Raw genomic sequence first — 6,124 nt, forward strand, 5'->3', positions numbered from 1 at the left:
TTTAAATAAAAATAAAAATGGGGAACTACTATGCAAAACGCACGGTATATATTGATCAGAATGTAGTCAATACCCTTTTAATAAGTGTGGTGATGAGGACGATTGAAAACAGAGTGAATAGTTATCCCTGTGTAAACAGAATGGCTGAAGTTTGTAAACTAGAAGACATTTTGGATATCGTTCGTTCTGGCACTATTCCTGGTCATTGGGAAACGATTGTAAACGAAACATTTAAAGTGGTCCTGGAATCTTCATTTTCCGAAACATTCTGTAACATTACCGAAGAAATGAAACAAACATCAAAAGTGTATCATGTGCTCTCATTGTATGCTCTGTTTGTAGATGTAATGCATCTTTGTGTCAAAAACAGCATACCCATGAATATTTTGACTGAAGTGAAAAAACTCCATCATGATATTTCCAGTAATCTGGGGAATTCTAAGCTGGACACGGTCCTGGGGATGTTACAATCAGTATAACTATTGATTTTGTGTGTGAAAAAATTAAAATGTAAATAGGACATTTTTTTTTTAAATAAAAAAAAGTGTTTTTTACATTTTAAAAACTGTTCTCTTCATTATAGCAAGGGGAGCGTGTCTGATACATGTGTATTACAGTCCTTCACATGCACTGTTGTCTTCATTATAACAAGGGGAGGGTAACAGGGAAGATGTATGATACATGTGTATTGAAACGTGCGTATTATACCCCCACAGAAACATGGAAACACAGAAACACAGAAAACACTGAAACCACTGAAACACTGAAAAAACACAGAAACACTGAAACACCGACACACAGAAACACCGAAACACAGAGACACAGCACCACAGAGACACAGAAACACAGAAACACAAAAACACAGAAAACACAGAAACACAGAAACACAAAAACACAAAAACACTGAAACACCGACACACCGAGACACAGAACCACAGAAACGCAACTGCTGTGCCTACAACTGCATCGCGTACAACGGCTTCACCTATCGTAATAAAACATTCGATACATTTAAGTTGTGCTTTAATTTAGCACAAAGTAATTTGGGGACCGTCTTCTTATTGGGTTGTATACCAAACATTTATACTATATCTACTACTTTGTCTTTAGTATAATGGATGGTTGCACACCTTTGTACAGTTAATGTTATGTTCCAAATGTGCTGAATCCTTGTTATTAACCATAAGATTACTGACTTAAGTCTAAAATATAAAATCTTATGGTAACACTTTATATTAAGGTACACAAATTAACCATCAACTAGTTGTTAATTAACATGCATATTAACAGTATATTGGCTATTTATTAGTCATTATAAAACACTTATTAATGCCTTGTTCTGCATGACCATATCTTCAAGTAATAAGCCATTAGTTGAATGGTTGCACACCTTTGAACAGTTAATGTTATGTTCCAAAATTTGCTGAATTTTTTTGAATCCTTGATATTAACCATAATATTACTGACTTAAGTCTAAAGTATACAATCTTAAAATGCTGTGACTCACAGTTATTTAAAACAAATGTAATAAAAGGGCTTCATTTATAAATGTGGATGAAAAATTATCTGCATGATCTGTTCTTATGTTTATTATTTTATCGTTATTTCACCAGCAGATTCCCATTTAGACTAATAATATATTTAACAAGGGAGAGCTGGACACGACATGCTATAGCAAATGTGAAAACATTGCCACAGATGAAATCGCACTAAAAGAGACTTGTATTTAAATGAACTATAAATCGTACATAAGGAAAAAAAAAAAATATTTTGGAAAGTGTCAGTCAAGTTCAAATCATTGTGTTTCTCAAGTCTTTATGCAAAATATCCAATGTATAGGGTGACTCGTGCGTTCACAATTCCAGATCCTCCCTTTTAGCCATGCCCAGTGTTGAAAGTGTGCCGGTCCTACCCGGTCCTTAGTACCGTTAAGAGATTTCCAGGCGGTCCGGAGGACCAGGAAGAATTGACAGCTCCACCCGTGGAATTTATACTACGAAGGGCAGATATTTTGGTTTGGATTACTGGTCTGGGGGAAGCTCGCGAGTGTGTGTGTGTGTGTGTGTGTGTGTGTGTGTGTGTGTGTGTGTGTGTGTGTGTGTGTGTGTGTGTGTGTGTGTGTGTGTGTGTGTGTGTGTGTGTGTGTGTGTGTGTGTATACGTGTGTGTGTTTGTGTATTTTTGCGTTTGTGCGTATTGTGTTTGTGTCCCGGGGAAAACACTAACGAGAAACACCGGCTGCTGTTATGCCTGCTGTGACCTCAAGTTACTCCGTTCTCCGCTTGTAATTATGCCGTTACAAGCTTCTAAGTTGTATTTATCATCTGAATTTGCCGAAACAAGTTTCATATTCTGAAAGCCAAGACTTTGTTTATTTAAAATCAAACAAAACACCCGAACCCCGAAAAACTATTTTTTTACGCAAATCCACGTTTATTTTTAAATGAGCCGTCGCGACTTCCGACTGATTTCGATAGAGCGGGTCACATATTAGCTTTTCCACACTTGATCAGAACAGCGGGAGGAGAAAAGAATGGAGTGACTGAATGACAGCTAGAAAATTAGGCTACGTGTTAATTAAAGCAAAAATGCAAACGACGACTCTTCAGATGTTTAAGAGAAAGGAGAGAGATGAGGAAACTCAGAATGTGCTTAAAATTTGAAAAACAACGCCCACAGATGACACAGGTTATGATGCTTATTTAGCCCAGAGAATGGACATGAACATGGCCATGATAAATATAATAAGTTAGCTAACTAGCAAACTGTATATCTCTATATGGGGTGCCCAACCAGTCGATCCCCAGTCGATCTCGAGATGTCTAAAAGTAGAACAACAATATTCTGTTTTATCGTTAATGTCCTACAACAGGGGTGGCCCAACTTTGTGGCTCAGGGGCCACAATGATGTATCAATGTGACAGCCGGGACGGGGGGCATTGTTTGGTTCCGTCTTGATTCATGTCGGGCTGAGGGTTGTTTTAATCTCATTCTCCCGGGCACGGGGCGACGTCCACGCGCAGCTGCGACGACCAGGGAGGAAGGGACTTTTCGCGGCGCGCGCGGCGTGTGGACAGTGGGGGATAACATAAATAGAAATTGTATCGTTGTATTTTAGACTTTAAGGCTTTTTAAGATCAGCGCGGGAACCCTGGCTCATTTATACCAATATTGGACGGGCCACATTAAACACATCAACGGGCCGCATGTGGCCCGCGGGCCGTAGTTTGGCCACCTCCAGGCCCGGTTCTATGGGGGTGCATAAGGGTCCCAGTTGAATGTTATGCACCCTCACTTGAAAAAGAGAAGGGAGTTAAAAATATTACATATACAATAACAATAATAATAATAATAATAATAGTAGTAGTAGTAGTAGTAATATGAAGAAGAAGAAGAAGAATATAGTTGAAAATAAAATAAACTGTAATTTTGTTCAAATATTGTGGTCAAATAACTATAGTTAATAACCCCCCCCCGTCAACGATTGCCGCCGTCTTGGTTCAAAAAAGGTTGGGCACCCCTGCTCTATATATTCAATGGCTATCTTACTCAGAACACAACATGTACACAGCATACTATTTTAACATTAAATATTTTGCTTTGATATCTGATAGCCGAAATCTGCATTGAAAACGGAGACGAAACAGGCAAAAAAGACCGAAACTGCTGTCTCCGACATGGCTAGCATAATTAGCCTGCTTGAGTGCACAGAGCTAGCTCAGTGCTAGCACAGAGGGAGCACAGAGCTAGCATTTCAGCTGACTTCAAAGCTGCCTTTGCGGTACTGGAGGCGAAGCTGAACCAAACGCAGACCACAGTAGCAGAACATGGGGAACAAATAGACTCTCTTGAGACCAATGCCAATCTGCAAGATCAGCGACTCCATATACTCGAGGAGAAGTGTGCGGTATTAGCAGATAACAATGCTAAGCTGGCTGCGAAGACCGCAGATCTGGAAGGTCGGAGCCGCAGAAATAACATTAGAATCATTGGACTTCCTGAGTCTATTGAGGGACCCCGGCCTACAACCTTCTTTTCTGAACTTTTGGTCGAGCTGCTAGGCAATGAAACTCTCCAATCCCCTCCCGAGCTGGACCGTGCACACAGAGCGCCGGCTGCTAGGCCGCAGCCAGGGCCGAGACCGCGACCTGTGATATTCCGGCTGCATCGCTACCAAGTGAAGGACCTGATTGTCCGGGAGGCCCGCAAGAGACGAGGCGATCTCCGCTACCGTGGGACACCAGTGCAGATCTACGAATACTTCACACAGGAGGTTCTCGAACAGCGGGCGAAATACCGAGACATCATGTCAAAGCTGTACAACCTAGGCCTCAGACCGGCTCTTCTGTTCCCTGCTCGCCTGCAGATCACACTTGGAAGCGGGGCTAAGAAAAGGTTCCCCTCGCCCCTGGGGGCTGTAGCCTTTGCAGCTGGCTATGAACGCGAGCCGGCTAACTAACCACTGATGTTGTGCTAGGCTAGTGGTGGCTGAGCTAGGCTAGGCTAAACCATGCTAGCGCTGCATTGATGGTGGACTGGGTACGTTACAACCGTTATGTTTGGACACAATTGATTGTATAATCTAACGTTACCTAGCCATGACAGCGCACAATGCGACATGTGGTCTACATTTATTTTTTGTATGATTACATTTTTGTATTTACATAATATACCCGGGGTGTTTTTTTGCAGTTTTTTGAATGTCCTTGTTAACTCGTGCTGTTCACAATTGTTTCTGGGCACTTTACAGCCGTCGTTCTGTTGGGATGTAATTTCTTTTATAACTAACGTTGCTCGGCCATGACAGCACAAGATGTGACATGTTTACATCTATTTTATTTTATTTTATTGTTTTCATTTTTGTATTTACACTCTATACCCGGGATGTTCTTGCACTTTTGCAATGTTCTTGTTAACATTTGCTGTTCACAATTGTTACACTTACTAAGGAGGTTGTATCTGCATGATGTGGGTACTGAGACACCTTGAAGAAGGAGAGATGATTCAGGTAGGGAAGTTATTGCCAATTTCATTGGCAGATGGAGCTCAGGGGTGGGGAGGGAGGGGGCTAGGGCATGGGAGGAGGTGGGAGGGAGTAGAGGATGGGAGGGAGAGGGTGGGGCATTTATTTTGATGGGGCTATAGGTTTCCATTTGTTTGAGGCAGCTGTTTCATTTACATTCTGTTTTATCATCTTTATGTACACTGTTCTCTCCATTTTTTGTTGTGGATGTTCTTGGGCTGTTCTTACACCTTCGATGCTGTACGTGGTGTCATGGCTAATGTAAATGGTACAGGGACTGGTGGTGGACAGGCGGTCAGGATACTCTCTTTGAACACTGGTGGGTTGAATGCTTCGGTGAAACGCACAAAGATTATGACACATCTTAAAAACCTGAAGGCGGATATAATGTTTATAAAAGAGACACATCTATGTAAATCTGATCAGCGGAAGCTGAATAGGCCGTGGATTGGACAAATGTTTCATTCACAATTTAACCTAAAGACAAGGGGCACAGCCATTTTAGTTCGTAAAAAAGTAGATTTCACCCCTACTAATACAATTTTAGATCCAAATGGACGTTATGTCATCATTTCTGGTACACTCTATCAGAAGCCGGTCATCTTAGTTTCTGTGTATGCTCCCAATTGGGATGATCATCATTTTGTGAAGTCGCTATCCTCCACCATCCCCGATTTGAATTTCAACCTATTGATACTGGGAGGAGATATGAATTGTGTTATAGACCCAGCACTAGACAGATCTAGTTCCAGAACTGTGGCGCCCTCTAAAACGGCACAAACTATCTCTGCTTTTATGGACCACTATGGCTACGTTTACACCCCTCGGCTAGGCAATACTCTTTCTTTTCCCATGCACATCGTTCATACTCTCGCATAGATTATTTTATTGTTGATAAAACATTTATTTCGTCGATTGTCTCTGTTCATTACTCACCGATAACTGTATCAGATCATTCAACTGTGATGCTGGACCTTCACTTTGATCACAAGCCTAAGGAATTTAGATTATGGCGTCTTGACCCTCTTTTACTTTCTGATGCAGCCTTTTATGAGTGTAATTCGGAATCAATTGCATTCTTCTGTGAGACCAACCAAAATGA

Source organism: Notothenia rossii, assembly GCF_949606895.1.
Source record: "Notothenia rossii genome assembly, chromosome: 3".
In the NCBI taxonomy this organism is placed as follows: Eukaryota; Metazoa; Chordata; class Actinopteri; order Perciformes; family Nototheniidae; genus Notothenia; species Notothenia rossii.